This window comes from Anas acuta, chromosome 3 (genome assembly GCF_963932015.1).
Source record: "Anas acuta chromosome 3, bAnaAcu1.1, whole genome shotgun sequence".
Taxonomy (NCBI): Eukaryota; Metazoa; Chordata; class Aves; order Anseriformes; family Anatidae; genus Anas; species Anas acuta.
In genome coordinates, this window is record NC_088981.1 from 66630045 (window position 1) to 66650947 (window position 20903).

The following is a 20903-nucleotide window of genomic DNA, read 5'->3' on the forward strand; positions in this document are numbered from 1 at the left end:
GCTAAGCACCCTTCTAGTCTTTGGCTGTAACCCTTTTATTCCAACAAACTGGAATTAAAACACACCATTCTCTCAGTGAACACAGAGAAAATACAAGGGATTTTTTTACTACTTAAATTTAAAAAATATAAATTGAAGTGTTCACTAGTTGAAAAGTTCCATCTCTCATCGTCTCTAGGAGGTGTCATCGAAAAGATGATATAATCACCTGTATTTTTATTTGAAATTATATTATTCTGTTAAGTGCTATCCTGATTTAATCAGCCATTCCTGTAATTACACTGTGGTTTTCCCATCAGTATTTTTTCAGTCTCATTGAGGGGTGTACACCTCCACTATTTGCATTTTTATAGGCTTAAAAGTTTGATGTGCCAGATTGGTTGGATTTTTTTTTTAACTTGAAAATAGTGTGTTAGCCACAAGAAAAGAGGTAGAAAAATTCTAGCATCTATTTTCAGACACTTTTAATCCATTCTGAAGATCCTTGAGCAATGTGAAATTTTACATTTTAAAGCTAAAGCTATTTGATATTAATTATAAAACACTTGGAGTAGAATGCTATAATTGTTGCAGGGGAGGTTGTTGCATGCAGAACAAATGCATACCCCAGAAATGCTTTAGTCTCAGCTTTGTTGCCTTGGCCTTTGGAGGCTATTCTGTAAGACCCCAGTAACAGCATGCCTGCTGCAAGCCACAGGCCTATCAAAATGGAAAGGTTTGCTTTATTCTCAGAGAATTTGGATTAACAACCCTAATCTGAGAGGCAAAGCGAGCCAACGTATACAGCCCTCCCCAGCACTCTTTGAAGGTCATGAGGATAACGAAACTTGAACAACACCTTGGATGCTCACTGTTATGTCTGACTGTATTCTCTCTCATCTCTGTAGTTGGATTTTAGCACGCACATTGCTAAACTGTATTGTGTGGCACCTTGAGCCTGGCTACGGCTTCAAAGGGCAGGCTTGGAGCTCTGTGGTGCTGTTTACATGCAGGACAATAAGAAACCACTCAGTAAAAATGAGGGAGGTTCTAGGTCACGTAACACTTAAATAGGCTGTATAAAGGAAAAGTGTAAAAACTTACACTTAATTCCTTGGTATTGTTTGCGTGTGATTTTGCACAGAATTTTCACAGTGTCTTCCTCCCATTTATGCTGTTTATACTTGGCGAGGCAGCCTAATGCATATCAGAGTGGGCACAGAGCGTGAATGCACACATATTAGCAGTTCATGGAAGAATGGGGTGATAGGGGTACATGTCTAGTAAACATTCGTCTGCACACACCACACATTTGCGAGTCCAATAAACTAGACCTAGAAGAAGCCTTTCTTCTCCTTTTTAGAGGAATGGCATCAGAAATCACAGACGTGCTCTGATAAGCAATGTATTCACTTTTCCCTTTTTCCACACAGCACGTGAAATAAATTGGGTGATAACCAGCAGCTGGGGAGAAGGGAGAGCCCTTTGGAGTGAAAGTTGATACTGAACCAGCAGAGGGAGCCCCACAATATGAATTCTTTCTCTTTGCAGAGGATGAGGGCCTTGAGAGGTCGATGTTGTGAGAAATCCTCGCTGGCCACTGAAGGCCCTGGCTGTCTGTGCTGCTTCTTCCCAGATCCCAGGAATCACAACAGCAACATGATGTCACGTTTCGTTGGGTAGGCATGCTTATCATGTAATTTAAAAGGTCTCCCTAGTCCAACTGTTTGCTGAAGAACTAATCCTGGTATAACTGTATGGTCCTCTACTTATACAATAATGTGCTAAGCTTTTCTTAGTGTACCGTGCATCTGCACTGTTGCCCTTGCTGCCTGAATCCCTTGCTCTTAACAAAGACACCACAACGAAGAGCCTGACTGTGACATTAAATGGTCTCTTCCAAGCTAAGCCATAGTATATCTCAACCAAGTGCCCGGCTTAGGTCACAACCTGTTGTATTACTTTAGAATTAGTTCCAATGTGATGGGTGCCAGGACACTGAATGGACATGGAGTTTAAGGTCAGCAACCGAGCCCTTTCTTCATGCGCCGGCCAGCTTTGAGCCTCCACTGTCCTCCCTGGCAGGGACTCGCAGACTTGCACCCTTTGGGCATTTCACCTTCCTCAGCTCAGGGGTCCTGAAAACTAGCACGGCTGTGGACTGAGCTGCTCAGTCTCTCCAGATCACTTTGCTGAAAGTAGTCATTGACTGCTTCTGCCTCTAATTCCTTCTCTCTACACGAGGAGCTAGACAGAAATTGAATACCCTCTTAGCACGACGTATTATCAGGGAGAGCTGCACAACTGCAAGTTTCTTGTCATTAGTGTTGAAGGCAGGGATGGCTTCAGTATCTCTCGTCCTTTCCTCAATAACACACTTACGCATTAGCATAAGCATTAAGCTGATTAACATTGGCTTAATTGGTAGCAAACCAGGTTTGAGTTGAATGCGCTTGAAAACTCTTGCTTCTTGAGTACTGCTGTGAGAGGATCTCTGTGAAACAGGGAGAAGGTTTTATTCTCATTCTCTTTTACTGTAGCAATGCCCAAATCTTTCTGAATTATAAACAATCAAACAGCTTTGATCAATACTATAACACCAGCGATGACCATTATCTGCCAAGGAGACCTTTTGGAGGTTGTGGTCTCTTCAGTTTCCCTACTCTTTAGAGTAACTTTGCCAGCTTCCCTGCATCACATTCATTTACTAACTCCCTTTTTCCAAAGACAACAGCAATGTGCTTTCCAGAACTGGCCACATTTGCATTTCTTTACCCCTGGCTTATGACGAAGCGTCTCCAATTCCCCAGCTTTCTCCAGTGGCCCATGAGTGTTTTGGCTAAGGAGACTGTTACTTAAACCTCGTGCTTCTTTGCCTTTTAAACACTTGTTTGGTGGGTGATTAAATCTCCCCCTCTTTGCTCCTGCCCTCGCCCACCCAACTCAGCTGGTGCTGACGGCAGCCAGCTCCTCAGCAACACCGGGCTCGCACCTCTGGGATTTGGGGCTAGAATTATCGAGGCTTTTATCACGCACTGATGTTAGGCTCAAATTGAAACTCCTGCATCTCTCTGCGTACAGTCCCTGTCTGCTTTTCATGTCAGTCAGCAGTTTCTTAACCAGCAGGCCTTCATAGCCTTGGCTGTGAATTAAACAAACATCAGCCTGCCTTGGGGCAGAACCACGATCGCTCCTGAGATTCCCTTCTTCTGGTTCTGTGACATGTACAGAAAGCACACATTTCACAGAGCTGTGCAAGTACAGAGCTCAGCCAGCACAGCTATAACCACAAGCCTCTCTCATTGTGCTGCACATTTGCCAGCAACGTGCCTCACGCAAAGTAAAGATGTGGATGTGGTGAGAATCCAGTCGCAGATTTCAAATGGCTCACTGTCCATTCACATAAAAAGAAAAAAAAGAAAAAAAAGAAAAAAAAAAAACATTTTAAATCAAGGTATTCTGCTTCTGTTCGCTGTTTGGGACTCAAGATAGCAAGGTTACTTTTGAGGATGTTAATAAAATAAAGTGCTTTAAAATTATGTTTCCAAAAGGTTTAGTTACTAGAAGAAGCTAACATTGATAAATGAATAAATGATAGATTTATTCACTTAAGACCAACTAATTTTAAAAGATTATTTCTAGGGAACACCTTATCTGGTTTGTTAAGAAACCTCAGGGCTTTAATTGAAACATAATACAGCTGCTTTTAAAAAAAATAATCCAGATACAATAGTTATTCTTACTCCTAATACGCTCAACTTGTATCAGTTAACCTTAAATTAAGTAAAAACATTTGCTTCATGAACCCAGCATTCCTAAACTTATATTGCTGGCAGACTCTTCCTCCATTTTCATCCTACCTCTTCATCCAAGCTATCACTGTCGGAGCCTCTTAACTGCTGTATTTGAGGTGCCTAGAGCAGGCAAACAATATAAGAACTATCTGGTTCCCATTACTGTCACAGAGCAGCCACCCTCCCTAGGCTGGGAGTGTTCGTGATGCCAAAAAGCTAATTAGGTCAGTGTGTCAGCTTAAACTGTGCAGGAGATGAACATTAAATGTTTACTAAATTTAGCTGTCTGTTGCTGGATCTGGAACGTCTGTTTTCCAGGATGGAGCAGGAGCAGAGACACAGGGCTTTAAATTAATCAAAACCAGCATCGTTAAATGCATACAGAAAATGAAGTGGCAGTCAGGCTTACAGTAATTATTGCATTATCTACATTATAAGGCCGAGCCAAGGCTGAAGAAAGAGAGGGCTTTCAGAAAGTACATCCTGCAAGCTCTGAGATGGTTTGTTCTGGCTGCAGTTTGGTGCAACTGCCTAGATAAATCACCAAAAAAGTGATGGGCAGGAAGATTTTTGAAAAGCATGCAACACGAAGTTGCAGATGTGAGTTAGGTACCTACAACTGTGTTTACATTTTGGGACATAGGAGCACTGTCTGGGTCCTGGGTCTAGACACATGCCCCAAAGGTATCTCATCTTTGTTCTGATTAGACTTCAGCATGCGCTGCCCTCTCCTCAGGCCGTATGCTTACCGCCGTGGAAGAAATCTGGGTGCACACCCCAGAAGGCAGCACTGCAAGATCCTGGCAGGAAGTCAGCTGTGAAATCAGGAAACCAGGCCCAGAGCCCAGATACATCCTCTTTGCCATTGGGATTTTTAGGTTTTTAGGGCATTGGTATGAGCACAGGGCACCAGCTCACCTTTCTGCCAAAAGAAGAATTATGTGCTGTTTTTGCAACACAGGGATTAAAGTGCTCTGTCATAACGTGAGATTTTGGTTAATGATATTCATCCCTAAGGTGGTTCTTATTCTTACACAATCACTGACAAATCCACCATAATTTATTGCTTTGGGAGAGGGAAGTTTGAGACTTAACAGTGACATGCTTTTGTTCCTTTGCTCCTTCTGGTTCATGAAATTGTACGGGGAGGCCGTAGACACCCCGTTTCCTTCACTGCAGCCCTTAATACCATGGGATCTGAAAAGTCCGTGCCTTCACTGTTGGGTCAGGTTGCCAAACGTTCTGGTGGCAAAGCCAGTGATTTGAGACAAGTCCTGGGAGAAGAGAGGAGAAGTTGTGATAAATGGACTAAAAAGGAAAAGTACCTCAAAGCCAGCTGAGTTTAGTTTTAAAGCTTGACAGATGATTAAGAATACCAGTTGATATGCTTTTCCTGCACTAAATGAATAGATTTATTTTCTGGTACTAAAAACTGTACGTGTGCTTATTTTTAGATGGCATTGTGTAGCTTATGCTCACTCAAACAATAAGCACTGGGGAGTTGATGTAAATGTACGGCTGGAGTAAAAATAGATGTTTTGCTCTATATTCTTTCAGCTTCTTGGACTGGATGTTTCTTAAAGTATCTGTGTGGAAACAAACACTGTCAAAATGAAGAGGGCAAGTGTTGTCTCTTTTCCATGTAACCTAATAACCTGCCCAACATGAAGTCTCTGTTTTATGTTCTTCCAAAACATACTCCAGACCGTGTAGTCACTCGAGACTTGTAATCAAGCAGAAGCTGCTGACCTATCAGCAGCCAAAGTCTACTTCCTAAAAGAGCTGTTGTCATCTACACTGTCACAGTCTTTCCATATAATCCTTATTTCTGCTAGCCAATAGCTAGTGTGCAAGTAGGCACTCTTTTCCTCCAGGTGTCTACAAAGCAGAAAGGGAGCTAACTGATGGGAAGAAGGAAATCTACTTTAATTGTTTTTATCTAATATGACCACCAAGAACATACCTTTGAGGCATGGTAACAACAATATCTACCATTGAACTGTGCAATCTCCATTTACCTCAATTTATCTGTTATGAATTTGCACAGCGATCAGCATCAGCAGAACTTGGAGATGAGGCATCCTTCCTGTGTCATGGCAGCTCCAGTGAGATGGTAGCCATCAAGAATCTCCCCCCAACCCTGACTTTTTTTTAAATTATTTTTTATTTTAAAAAAATACCAAAAGCAAAGGCTCTGTTCCTCAGGGGGTGCTCCTGGCTGTAGCATGCTGCTCAAGCTGCCCAGGCAGCTGCTGACAACTGCAGCCACCAGCTGAATCCAAGAGGCTCCCTAGCATGGACCCAGCTCAGCAGCCGTGAAAATAATACCCTGTAGGCATGAAACGATTGTTGGTCGGTAAGCCATCACACTCCAGGCAGAATAGGTACTGAATAGGGAGAAGTAATCTCTGCTCCTTTGTCCCCATCCATCTGTCCTGTTGTCCCTATTAGACCTCTTTCTTCTGTACCAAGGTATTTTTAATAGTTATGTATCTCATTTGCATTTTATACTTAAAATAAAGAGGGTGGAAGGATGAGAGGATAAAATTCCTAGAATTAATGGTTGTTGACCCCTAACCTTAAGCAGTGATATTACCCTTCTTTAAGTTCCTCCTCTGTCAAGTAGATGTACCCAGGAAATGAAGATTAGTTTCTTAACAGCTGTCCTGGAAACTACATCCCTATTACTACTGTTTTTGAACACAGTAACCTAAATAAAGTTAAATGAAGTTATCAGACATGATCTCATTTTGAAAGAACTGATGTCACTAAAATAACATTCTAAATTCACCAGCCTAATGTGATTATTAAAGAGGAATGTGGTCTATTTAGTACCGTACTGACCTAAGCAAGCCTCTTTATTTGCAGCAATGGTACTCCTGCTGGCATTGGGTTAGCCCTGCTGACACTGTTACTTCTTAAACAATATTTACAATATAGTAGTGAATAATTTTAGTGGCCAAGATTTATCATATAGAGCTTAAGATTTTCAGTAAAGTATTTAAACCTAACAAAAGCAGAACTTGCACTGACTGAAAGATGAAAAGTAACAAGAAGCTGGTAAGATCAGACAGGCATCTTTTGCCTTTCTAGAAAAAAAATAAGAAGTGACTTCTAATGTTCCTTTCTCTGTAGGTTGATGCTGGAGGTGAGGGGAAGTTCTCAGAAAAGAAAATGTCAGACATGGTTGTATTCTTCCTTTGTCCCTACTACAGTGACCTTCTTCTCCCCAGCCTGTGATGTTGAGCCATCATGCCTCCTTTGCTCTTCCACCACTTATTCCTTCTCAGTGGCCCCATTCCTTCTCATTTTTCCCTTTCTTCAGTGCTGACCTCACAACCTCAATCTCCTATTTTTATATAGCTCTTTTCACTGGCGTATCTGTCTCCTGAAAGCGCCCACGCACCTACCCACACACAGATCCCAAATAACGTGCTTTCACTTCTTGTGTTTTCTACCATGAGTTTATAGCCAACATGTATGAGCACAACGCATACAAATATATGCACATAAATGCCCCTATAGGCAACTTGTGAATGAACTAGGAACACTTTTTTTTTTTAAATATCTCTGTGAAGGCGTGTGTATCCAGGCTTGCCAGTAAGCTGTGCCAAGTATGCTCCACATAGGCAGTCGCTGAACTAAATGATGGTACTATGAGCAGGAGAGCTGATACACTGGAGGAAGATATTCCATGGTTGTTAGAGAAAGAAATTTCCTTCTAAAGCATGCTTCATCCCATCCTCAGGTGGCTGTTCAGAGCAGCACCCTGCATGAGCTGACACACTACTGGAGTGCCCCAAGCTCTCCTCACAAAGTGTCAGTCATGCAGGGCACCAAGAACCAAGCTAGGTGTTCGGGGCAGTGCCCAATTACACTTAAATTTTTAGGTGCAAATTTATCAAAACTGAGTTGGCTCTGCTGCATGTGTCATGGGTAATACGGTATTTGGCACTACTCTTAAGGCCTGTTCCTGCAGCGGCATTGCTGAGAATGCCCTCTTTTATTTTTTAAAGAGTAATTGATTAACAGATGATTTGGTAAGGAAAAAAAAAAAAAAAGAGAGAGAGAGAGAGAAAATAAAAAAGTCTTATCCATGTAGATATGGATTCTCATGCTTGAAAAAGAGAGGAAAAATAACAAAAGAAGTCCCACTGGTAGCACAGGCAATCTTTGAACCCCACTGGTGATTTTTCTCCAGTTGTAGAGCCAGCAGTACTGCCTTACATTCATTTGCTCTTCATTTGTAGGGGAAAAAAGTATGTTCCTCGCTGTAACACGTGCATGTGAAATATGCAGCTTATTACTGAAAATGCTGTGAATTTTTAAAGTTTCTTCAGTAGATGAGTGTATGGAGAGCAAAGCTAAAAGTAAATGCATCCAGTAGAGGGAGCTCCAAAATCTTTTTTTTTTTTTTTTTTTTTTTTTTTTTTTTTTTTTTTTTTTTTTTTGTGGGGGTGTGACAGATGGCTCTTTGCTTTGAAATAGATGATCTCTGGTAGAATACTGGTTGTTAACATATAAATCCTTTGATGATTTTCATCCCCTTCTGTTAGGAATTCCCGTCTTTCATTTCTCACAATCCTCAATGCTAAAGTCATACCAGAATTTTTTCTGAGCATGGGAGTATTTTTAAGGCTTTTCTCACATTCTAAAACAATTTTTATACATTTAAGTTAATTTCAACTTCAATTTTAAGGCAGTGGATAGCATATTTTTTTCAGAGCATTTAAAATACTTCTGCATTAAAATACTTCTGTTCATTTTTATTAGAAAAACAAACAAACAAACAAAAAAACCATAGAAACATAGCATAGGAATTAATGAAAACTATCTTTGCTCAGCAAGTATTTCCATTATATGAAACCTATATATGTGAATGTCAATATACTTTATCTCGTGGTCAAATCAGCCGGTCTGAGATGAGGCAGATAGATGGCAAATGATATGAGTTTTAAGCTCTCACCTTTCTCTACCATCAACACCTACTCTTCCATCATTTTTCAGATTCATCGAAGAATGGTTGCAGATCCTGAGACCACTTTGTTGCCTCTGATAATACATAAGTACTTCTCTAATATTCATCTGATTTGAAGTATGAATGGTAATCTCCATAAACCCTTAATTAATATCATATGACATCTAGTCAAATAAGAATGATATAAACATAAACAAATAAATGACGTAGTAAGTATGCTTTATTTTAGTTAACTTGAGAGAGAGAAAAAAAAAAGGAAATCTGTCTCTTGTTCAGAGTACTTAAACCTTTGTCTCTATAGAGAAGCGGATCCTAGCCTTCACAGGCCCAGTGGAAGAAATGTAAAGCAAGTGAAGTATGGAAAGAAATACCATGCTAGCTCTCCCTTTTGGCCTCTTTTCAATTTTTTTTAATTTCTTAAGGTTTTTGAGCCTCAGGAACTTGTAACAAACCATGTCTGCTGCCCTTGACGTTTATTCTTACAATGAAGACAGAAAACATATGGCATTTAGCTCCTGGTCATGTCATGCCACTAAAATTTCCAGTCTGTTGAGGCTTTTTATCTTTCTCTGGGTAAGAGGAGGAAGAGACATGATGGATGCAAGCTGAAGAGGAATAACTGTACAGTTCTTTAGCATCTGCTGTGTGTGCAGGAGGCATCTATAGAGTTGTGTGTGGGATGAAGGTCCATCTGAAACACTGTGTGGCATTGCCCTTGATGCAACTCCTTTTTCTGCCAAAGAATTAATGTCATGATGTACTCCTTCTCATCTCAGCAGCCCCCAGCTGCAGAAGAGAGCGTTGTTCGTTTTGCAGACAAGAAAGTGGTAAATGTTTGCTTGCTGCTGGCTGCTTGATTTGTGTACTCTGTTCTATGGACAAAAGAGAGCTGGAAGCCATTTGTGCAGTTCAGAGCTTCCTGTAAGCAACTTCTGGGTGTGTTGTGGCTGTGTTGGGCTCAAATATTCAGAAATCAGAATCTGGCTCCACAATCTGTTTTCTTCCTCTCTTCCCTCCCCTTTTTGATCTGCTTCCAAGACCTTCCTGTGGAGTCAGCGATGATGGCTGGGCATTCTGGATGTCTGAAAAGCCAGTGACTAAGTTAGGTGCAAAAATAGTGCTTGAGGCTTATTTTTGGAGAAGTTTACTGGTGTCTGATATAGTTTACTGTATACAAATATTGAAACACTATTTGTCATACTGCAAAGAATAGTTACTAAACAGGTTCATAATTATTTGTGCATTTTGAATGTGCTAAAGTTGTGTCACAAGCTATTGCTTATAAATACAGTGCTTTCCCAAGTCAGCCAACCTCACAGAGGTTGGAGAAGAAAAACTTCCATTTGATACCATCAGCCCAAAGCCTCCTCTCTCTCTGACTCGGTGCCAAGCAGAGCTGGGAGATCAAATTAATTCCTGGAAGTCCTCATGCTCTCAAACCACAGCTGAATTTACTCTTCAAGTACCTTTAAACAAGACTAATTTCAGGGATCCTGAGGAATATTCTCAAGAATTAAAGTGATTTTAAAACACGTTTTTCTGTAAACTTTACCTCCCTCCTGCTTCCACCATGGCAGTGTCAGTCAAAGATCAGTGCTCTTTTCCAGCAGCTCAGAGCTTTGCACCGTTTGTAGCTGTGTAACATAACAACCGGTGTTGTTACTTTTCCAGTACACTGTCTGAAATACCTACTTTATTTAAGCTATATCCAACAAGCTTGCCCTCAGAGCATGAAATCTGAGAGTGAAACAAACAGAAGAAACCCAGCTTTTGATCTGGCTTCTCATCCTTTACGCTCCCACGGGCTGACCTCAGCGCGTGACAGATGCGGTGTAACGTGCAGCCTGCGCTCGTGCGCGCAGCATGGAGCCCTCTGTCTCCAACAGCCACTGCGCTGCCAAGCACAGCTTTGGCCTGCTCTCCACCTCAAGCACCTTGTCCTTGCTGGGTCCCGATGGCTGCTGCTGACCGGGGCAAGGTGCTGCCATTGCCACCACCTCAGCCTTGCCTGGATAAGAGGGGCAGTTGGCAGGTGCTACGGAAATGCTGGTAGGGCTTGACTCATTTTCCTGCATAATCATTTTTACCAAATCATGCTCCTTATCCATCTCCAGCATCCTTTCCCAACACAGAAGATCCTCTGGGAGTTTTGACCCCTGAGGATGACGGATGGCTGCGCAGCCCCCTTGCCCATTGCCCATCACCCAAGATGGCGGCCATGTCATGCCAGCACCCAGCTGGCACACACAAAATGGCCGCCCCAAGGTGCCGCAGCGCCCAGCAGCGAGCCTCCTCCCCACAAAGGGGGCTGCCGTCTCCCTGCAGAGCAGCCAAGCGGCATGTGAGGGTATGGGCTGCCAGCTGGAGGAGGGCCGGCTGGGATGTGGGGTGTGAGGAGCAGAGGAAACCTTGTGCACGGTGGGGAGGAGGAGGAGGAGGAGGAAGAGAAAGAGAAGGAGGCCAAGTTCAAGAGGATGTCAGGGAAGGCCTGAGCAGGTGTGGAGGTGAGTGCTGGGTCACGCTAGCGGATGGATATCCCTGTGGCAGGAATCTGTAGGTTATCAGGGCTACAGGAAATTTAATTCTAATTGATGTTGGTGCCCTATGTTCATGAGAAGAATTCTTTTCAGATTTTTCTTTTAACTCCCCCTCCCATGCAGACCCTTTTACTCTGGATCTGCGTGACTCAAAAGCTTTCAGCAATCCACAAACCATTGTGCTAATGTGCATCAGATCTCTCAATGGAGGGGTGGTTGCACTTCCTGAGGGAATGCAGGTTATGCCTGTGGCATCGGTACTGCTATTGTCAAATCCTAATTGAATTGTACGTCTCTTTCCAACGGAAATCAAAAAGCAGATTTAAAACTGAGATGCTCCTTAATAAATGCAATCTGACAAATAGTTTTTCTATTCTTGTTCTCTCCCCTTTTAAGCATTAAGTCAAAGAAGCTCAAAGCTTCACACATGAGGTTTTCAAAATGTGCATGTCAATAGTTAGGTCTCTGAGGCCATTTTCTTTGTATTGAAGCTCTTTTTAAACTCAGTGAGTTTGGGATCCAGTCTGAAATACATATGTTAGCAATAAAACCAGGGGAATAAGAAAAGTGTGTTTTATACATACTTATTTCTGGTCTGGAGAAACACAGAAAGCTGAAAATTAAGAAATATTTCATGTATTGTTTTATTGTTTGTTTTGGTTTGTGTATATCTTTTTATGCAGTATACGACTCTGCTGTCACAGCCGGTAATAAAAAAACAGATGCACAACAACTTCAGTGCTTTTGTCCTCCAGATTACAAGCAGCAGTACCTAATACTGCAGAGAGGGAATCTGTCCCATGTTAAACAAAATGTTACTGGCACTTTTTTTTTTTTTCCATCAGAAATCCTAAACACAACAGCATATGAGCCTCTGCAAAGACAATTAACTCTCCCAGACAGGGACATAAGCTGCTGTGGAACTCTTAAGTTCCTTGGTAGTGCTGTGTTTATGTTCAGTCAGGCTGGCAAAGGTATTCTCCAGGTAGAAATAGCAAGTCTGCAGACAGCAATGCAGACGTCATGTTTTGTTCCAGAAACATCTGCCTATATTTAGTTGGTTTGCTCTTGTTGCTTGCTGAAGCTTTACCAAAAATCAGGCTAGTCTGTTAAATAGATTATACAACACCATTCTCTACTCAGTTGTCTTTCCCAACTGATACTTTGTGAATTCTGAACTCCCTATAGCTAGGCTAATAGGATAGCTTCACTTCTCAGGGCCTTATAGGGCGTGAGTCTTCGAGATGCTGTCTACTGGTGGTTTACTTTTTGGGAGAGAGATGTCCAAGAGGTACCATTTGGCAGAGAAGTTTCCTTCTTTGTTCTGGACTCCACGTCCTGTCACATGGTTATGGCCCTTGCTGGAGGCCTCGGAAGCGATAAAAGAAGTTTAAGACGGGGTTTTTAAGCCTTGCCCAGCCCTGCTCCTTGGCACACATCCCTGCTTCCTGGGGGAGAGCAGCCAGCTGGATGCTCCACAAAAGCACCACTTCCAGCGAGGGTTATAGGAGTCTCAAAGAGAAGGATAGCTGTTAATGGAAGCGATGGAAGAGACTGATGAGAAAAAAAAAAAAAAAAAAAAGACCCAAATTTCTGTACACTTCCTTTTCATTTATTAACTCCTTGCAGTTATACACATTTTGGGGAGAATGAAGGGACATGGAATGATCAGGCCAAATATGCATAAAAATATTGTTATACATGACCTGACAGAAAGCATACCCAGCCCAGGGTTTGAATATTCTTGAGCTGAACAAGGCTATTACAGAATGAGTAGATGCTGCAGGAAACTAGCAAAAAAAAAAAAAAAAGGAGGAGGGGAAAATATGGCAGCACATCAAGGCCAAGGAAATCTGTGAGGCAGCAGTGAGAGGTCTTAGTGCAAGTGCTTGTTCCAGCACAGAGACAGAGCTTAGGTGATGTGGGAGGAATGGTAAAAGGCAGGACCCCCAGATGGATGCTACTCAGTCCAGGAGAGAGACCTGCTATGGCAGGGAGTGAATAAACTGGGGGTATTGTGAATATACTGGGGGTACTGTGCTGGGTGAGCGGATCTTCCAAGGACAGCCCTTGTGAAAGATGCGTGGACATTGAAAAGGAGACACTCTAATTGTCTTGCACTCATGAGCAGCTGTGATGTGTGGGTGGAGAGGATCTAACACTAGACGGCACACCAAACACATCAACTTGCTCCGGCTTAGATGCCATCATTTGTTGCTTACCTCAGTATTTTGGAGGCGTGGGCTGACTCAAATCAACAGTAATCGGCTGAAAAGTGAGGCTACAGTCGAAATGAAACTGCAGTTGGCTGCTTTTCATTTCTTTGCCTAAGCAGAGCAATTTATTTATTTATTTATTTGTTCATTTATTTTGGAGGGAGGGATTCAGAATTTCTAGCTCCCTACACTTACAATGTTGGTAGGAATGAATAATTAGATAATTAGATAATATTCATTTTAAAACCATAGACGTGCTTCTGGCAATGATATGTTTTGAAAGCATTTTTTAATTTGAACTCAGTGTTGGCCTTGTTAATCGCTACCTTTTAGAAATCCCTTGCATTTGGAATCTCTGCAAGAAATATAATTGCTCTTGTGATTAAAAGAAGCCTTGGAGCACGGATAAAAAACATGATGTGTGGAAAAAAATTCTACCTAACATCTTTTGGCATTTATTTGTAATGGCATAATGACCATCTGCTTCCCAGAACCTGGAAAAAAAAAAAAAAAAAGGATTTCTGTGCACCTGTTTTTATTGCAATGAATGTCAATATGTTGTCTTTCCTGTTATCACAGCACTGGGCTCTATTATCTCTTACTAATGCAAAACAGTTTATTCCTAATAGAAGAAAATGGGTCATAAACGAGTGTCCTAGTTTTCTGCTGAATTGGGGCCCAAAAAAGTGGAGCAAATTTAAAGAGGTTTATATACTGTAGGGAAAGATGGTGATTATTATTTTTCAGACCAAAGTCTTCCTAATTTGCCTGTGAGTGTGTGAGGTGGTTTCAGTGGTACTAATAAATGGGTAATTCCTCCCACCCCCCTCCATTTAATGTAAAGAAATGAAGTGAAAAGTAGTTCAATTTCTATGTTGCTTGTATGGCTGTACTTGCCAGGCTGTCAGCAAGGTTTAACTTACTTCACAGACTTCAGGACCTAATTGTCATACAGCAAAGAACAGCAGCTTCTGAAGCCCAGTCGAGTGGGATTTTTGTACATGAAGAAGCACTGAATTGTTCAAGACTTTGCTGTCCCTCACTACTGACTCTGGATTGATGACAAATAGGAGGCCACAAGGTTTGTTCAACATTATCGTAGTTATCATGTTTTTTTTGTTTTGTTTTGTTTGTTTGTTTGTGTTTTTGTTTGTTTGTGTGTTTTTGTTTGTTTGTTTGTTTTTTCTTTGTTTTTTTTTTTTACTATGTGGAAATCTGCTCTTTACAAAACCAGTAACAGGCATTCCCAGTGCCTCAGGCTCCCCTTCCCTTGGAAAGTAACAGAGAACCTGCAAAAGCAAAGAGGAAGCAAAGTGACAACAGCTGAAGCCCATTTTAAGTATTTGTACATGAAGTACCAGTCTTCAGTAAATTGAGAATCCATTTCAAACTCTGTTTAAAATCATAATGCAGAGACAATGTTTCTGTTCCTGTCAGTGCCCACAGCCAGAGCATGGTGGAGGTGCCCATGGAGAGCCAGGAGTGCAGTTTGTGTCGAAGTTCAGCTTGAGGACTTTGCTGGTTTAGTGCATCCACTTTGTAACGGGATCCAGGATGAATGGTTTCCTTTTCACAAGACCTTTTCCCTGCCTGTATTTCACAGGCAGGCCTTTCGAGCCGTTTGCATTACTCTGAAGCTGCCTTCTTGCTTCTTGGTGACCTTCCAGCTATAATTCTGTCGAAGCTGTTCACTAGCTTGCATTTGCAGGCTGTGCAAAGCATGGTAGGTAGAAGGGAAAACAGGAAGTTTCAATGCAATTCCCAGAGGTTATGTGCAGGACTGAAACCAAAAACTATCTTATGTTTGTTTTGGCCCACATAGCTGGAACCTAGCACTGGGTAGTTATTAATGCTCAGCAAAACATTCCAGTGGGTACATACCCACGAACCTGCTGACTTCTCGTTGCTGTATTTAAAGAGATGCTGTAGAAAATAAAACCTATCCAGTGAACTTTAACTGCACTGCATCTGTTCAGATGATGTGGTTTCTAAGAATATGTTTTTCTAGAGCTCCCGTTACTTTTCTGATCATTCCTTGGGCCAGGGCAGCAGAACCGTCCACACAAATACCTCCCGTCTCCTACATGCCTTTTGACTTGTTTATTTGGGAGGAGGAAAAGGAAGAGAAACAACTCCTACACCATGAGAGCACGCTGAAGTTTTCCTCTGTGGAGTCCTTCATGGTGTTACCTCCTGCAGTGCAGCACAGACCGCTTGCTAGCACAGGTGGATTTTTTTTTAACATCCCTAATCCATTTTCCTCCTTTCTTTGCAAATACTTATGGTTGTTTCACCTTCCCTTGACCTAAACGCTAATGTCTGGCTTTGGTTGGAATACAATTCTAAACCAGGAAATAGGAGTCAGTATCTCATGTCTGATCAGTCATCAACTCTAGCCAGTACAAGAAAAAGACTTAAAAAATCTTACAATAACCAAAATCAAAACTCATGCTGATCTATCAAGAAATCAACTCTGGGAGTTCTCTCTGTCCTCAGAATGTAGAGGTTGGACTGTTTTTAAGAAAATGAGAAGTCCAAGATTTTATCTTAAAATTGTTATCACATTTGGTGATTTAGGGCCCACCTGGAGTTGCACAGTGCGTTTCAAAGAGTTTACTCCCCTGGGAGAGTGGCAATGATTTTCGCATGTAAAAAGGAATTTCTGGTACTAAAGCCTCCTACCAGATTTAATTAACGCTCTCACTGGCCTGCGTTAACTTCTCAGAAAGTGCTTCTCATCTGGGTCTTGTGATGATATCTTAGGGTATCCGTAAACACTGCGTGCTGCAGAATGCTGCTATCGCATGGCTGTCTGCCCTGCTCACTCCAGTACATCTTTCTCTCATAACACAAGGCAAGTGTAATGATAACATTAAAAACAAGGCTGTTGAAACAAGATTTCAGGTCATGCTTTTGGCTACTGAATTGGAAACAACCAGTTACAAGCAAAACAGATGTAAAAACAGTCACTATCTGCTTAGCATCTACATACTCTTTAGCTGCCTGACCTTCCTATTTATTTTATCACTTTTAAAGGCTTTTTTTTCTGTTTCATATGTCGAACACTTTCTCTTCTACAATGCAACAGGAGAAATAGCAACAATTTGGTGCCTTTTGTGACAGCTCTAATCATCACCTGTAATAATTCTTTTAGCCATCATCACATGGAACATTTTTATTTTATTTTATTTTTTCTCTCTCTACTAACACCCTGGGAAGGTATAGGAGATTGTTCTTTGTTGGGGGAGGGGGAACTAGAAATTTTGGTGGTGTGTGTGGGGTCAGCTCTGTATGCTGAACAGATACAGCTAGTCATTTGTATAAGTAGTTGACACTAAAAAAAGATATGCCCTGCCACAGTTTAAATCAAGGTTTTTACCTACTAATTGGAATTTATCATCCACTTAACTGCCTTTCAAAGTCATTAGCATTGTTCAGCTGGGGAGATAGCTAAATTGTAACTGAGGCTGGTGGGCATAAGAGGCAAGCATAAGAAGCAATCAAGCTCTTTTTAGTAACTGAATACCCTAGGCACAAAGCAAAGTTTAAATAAGTGCTGGGCTATGTCGTCCAACGCTGGCTGATGAGCATGTCTAATATTACTCTGATCCCTGCTCTGTAAAGGGCAACAGGACTTGTTCTGTTCTGAGTGAATAAGCAGTATACTGTGTAAAGGTAAATAAGCAGGACTATGACAAAATATGCTGTTATTACAATTAAAGCAGACATGCCAAAGAGATGTTAAAGCTAACTGCTTGACAACCTACTGAGCGTCTCAGGTAGACGCTGCAGCACACTGATTTCTTCACATCCATGGCTGTCCTCCTAACAACATAACAACATGCAAGTACCTAATGTAAAACCAGCTCTGTCACAGCCATGCAACTCAAACCTGGACTACAAACACAGTGCTAGCTTCCCCAGATAAAGTTAAACCTTTGAAATTGGCTCACAGGTTGGGACAGAAAGGCGCTACTGTCCATGTGCACAACGACTGCAGGCTCTTTTCCTGCTCCCACCAAAAGTGGGAGCTCCATACCAAATGAACTAAGTCTCCTCTTCTAGCATTACTATGTACTATTAAGAAGGAAGTCCACCAAGAAGCTTGCCAAAGTCCAAGAATGTCATAGCCACTAGATACGCTGGACGCAGTGCTGACATGGCACCTCTTTATCCGTCAGGATGAAGGCCTGGACCCAGGCCTTTTACCTCAGACCTGGGTCCAGCGAAGACAGCTCGTCCTGTCTTAGTCTTCCCTAATAGTGAGGCCCAACTTCCTCACATGGATCTTCAGGGAACCCAGTCCAGAGGTGGGCTCACTCAGCATTCCTGAGTGTCTCCAGTTCCACTCTCTGCTCTTCTAGTTCAACGAGTCCAACCTCGGAGCACCCTTCATTTCCAAAAGTCATAAATGTTCGTGTTCATGGACGTGCAAGCATCACTTGGCTAGTCATAAGGGGACTACTTTCTTCCTCCCAGGTAATCTCTTCCCTTTCTTAAACTCCTGCAGGGGCTGTAACCTGAGGACCTTAGTTTCCTTACAACGTGACGAGAGTGGAGGCTGGTTGTGTGGAAGTTCCTATTGTTACTCCAGGGCAGGAAACCAAGCTTCTCTCTGTAGTCTGATTCTATTCAGTTGGCCTTCCTGCTGTCCTCATCTTACTGCAGGCTCACCTGAAAAACCAAAACTCTTGTCCGTGTTAGATATCTCCTCATGGTTACTGCCACCTCTCACATCTCGGGGTGTAGCCACAGTGGAAGCCTCAGCAGAGGGAGAATGCAGCCCCTGGAGATGTGTCAAATCCACGCTCATCGCACTACACACCAGGACAACTAACCAGTGCTTTCACCACAGCCCCCACCTATGGATCTGAGCAACAGTGCTAAGTTGCATCACTGCATCATGTATAGTTCTTGTAGCTTGTTTCCCATTCTCTCCTTTCTTTCTCTTCTGTTCATATTCTCCTGCCTTTTGTTCATACCTTTATACTTGCTTCAGGCATGCCAGCATAGTAACAATCTACACAGAGGAATGTCCATGCTGTGAACTCACTAAATATGACAGATATTAACAGTGATAAGTCATCATAAAACTCCATTTTTAAATCTGTATGCCCTAAGAAATCCAAAACAAATGCTGGAAAGTTTTGCTGCAACATGCATGCTTCAGTGAGACCCGTCTGGGAGTTCTCTATTGAAAATATATGGGTTATTAAAACACCTAACTGCTCCAACACTTATAAAAATATGTTTAGGATGATAGCTGACAGTGGTCTTTGCTTGGCTGATGAACTGGAGGATCAAATGAAAGAGCAGAAAGTGAGTAAGTTGTGAGGGTTCAGATTACGTACAGCAGTCCCCTTGAACAATCCGGGCTCATGGATGCTTCTGTAGTAACACTTTGTGCTCTGTCCCACTGAACAGAACGGAAGAAGAAGTCCAATTTTGAAATATAGTTACCAATAATGGATTGAGAGCAGCCCTGAGGAGAAGGACCTGGCGGTTTTGGTTGATGAGAGACTTGATGTGAGCCAGCAATGCGTGCTTGCAGCCCAGAAAGCCAACCGTACCCTGGGCTGCGTCACCTGAAGCGTGGCCAGCAGGCCAAGGGAGGTGATTGTTCCCCTCTGCTCTGCTCTCATGAGACCCCACCTGTAGCACTGCGTTCAGCTCTGGAAGGACATGGACATAGTACAATGAGTCCAGAGGAGGGCCACAAAAATGATCAAGGGGCTGGAGCTCCTCTCCTATAACGACAGGCTGAGGGATTTGGGGTTGTTCAGTCTGGAGAAGAGAGGGCTCTGGGGAGACCTTATAGAGGCCTTACAGGGCCTAAAGGGGGCCTTCAGGAAAGCTGGGAAGGGACTCGTCAGGGAGTAGAGTGATAGGACAAGGGGGGAAGGTTTTAAATTAAAAAAGGGTAGATTTAGATTAGGTATACGGAAGAAATCTTTCACTCAGAGGGTGGTGAGGCCCTGGCACAGGCTGCCCAGGGAAGCTGTGGATGCCCCATCCCTTGAAGTGTTCAAGGCCAGGCTGGATGGGGCTTTGGGCAGCTTGGTCTGGTGGGAGGTGTCCCTGCCCTTGGTGGGGGTGGGGTGGTAGAACTGGATGGGCTTTAAGGCCCCTTCCAACCCAAACCATTCTGCAATTCTGTGAGTATGTGGTTGAGTCATAAAGAGTTAAAGTAGCCATAAATTTGACATCACTTGTATCTTTTTATCTGAGGAACAGTCTATACAGCCTTATTTGCAAAACCTGCTCATCCCTATGTAGAAAACAAACAAACAAAAAAACAAAACACAACACTCTTAGTTTCTGTACATTACATACATAGTGCTCACAGAGGAACTTTCAAAGTGTGCACCACATTCAGCTCCTATGTAAATACGCATGACTCCTTCTAAAGTACCAGGAGTGGATTTACCTGCTGGTAAACCCTGTCCCTATAGGACTGAATTTGGCCTGAGATTTCTGTATCTGTCATCTTTTTAATTCCGGGCACGCAGAGCCTTTTGGAGGTAACTCCAGTGAGGTCTGAGCAGCAGCATCCAATTCCATGCTCCAGTTTTACACAAACATATAAGGCAGCAGGGAAAGCAAAGATGACAGGTCACACTTCCCGTCACCGCAGTGAGAAGATGTGTATTAATGGCTTAGAAATCAAATTAGCTGTTCCTCCTCTTCTAGTAAAAGCTGGTGTGTCAAAGGTTGCTGTCTCTCAGGAGAATAGCGGGGCACAGATGGCTGAAAATCCTGTTACACTTTGATGCAGAATAAAATTTTGGCCCCATTTTCTTTCAGATCCTGGGACTCCTGTGGAAGCCACCCTGTCGCTGGCTGGCTGGGCTCCCTCCCATCCAACCACTTCCATCTGTAGCCATCTTTCCGCTCTAATTGAACAGATTTCCTACCCAGACTGGTAGCTGCTTGCCAGACAGTGTTACGTGGCTGTCAACAAATGGGCTGCAAATCACTTTTGTATTTGTTTAAATGAAGTTTCTTCCCTTGTCTTTCATTTGTCTTCAGTGAAGGTCAATGTCAGCAGTTAGAACCCTTTTAAAAATAAAAAAAATACTGTTTCTTTTCCAGTTCGTGTCTGTTTGTAGGAATTTATTGCTTTTTACAAACGTGTTTTAGTGCTGGATTTACTTCAATATTAGATCCTTTACATAGCAGTGTTACCTGTTCGTCTTTTCTGAGAATTCACTTGCACCCTTCAGTGAGACATTCAGAAGCGAGAAGTGAGACATTTTAAAAGCTGTCAGATTAATTGTTAAATTCCTATTTGTTAGACCAATAACGGCCAGAAAATCTGTGGAATTCCAGGATATTCCTCCAGCCTCTGCTTGGCTTTGCAGCAGTTGCAGACGGGTTTGTCAGAGTAGGTTAGTGCTTT

General features: G+C 42.4%; 1 long non-coding RNA gene across 2 annotated transcripts; it reads left to right on the forward strand.

The window, feature by feature from the left end:
- Nucleotides 1-1509: 1509 nt before the first annotated feature.
- LOC137854321 (uncharacterized) lies at nt 1510-17599 on the forward strand. Of its 2 annotated transcripts, XR_011095093.1 has the most exons (4): nt 1510-1658; nt 8781-11255; nt 14435-14585; nt 14745-17599. It is a non-coding gene; the product is annotated as an uncharacterized lncRNA (long non-coding RNA). The 2 variants fall into 2 exon arrangements; XR_011095094.1 differs by lacking the exon at nt 8781-11255.
- Nucleotides 17600-20903: the final 3304 nt, after the last annotated feature.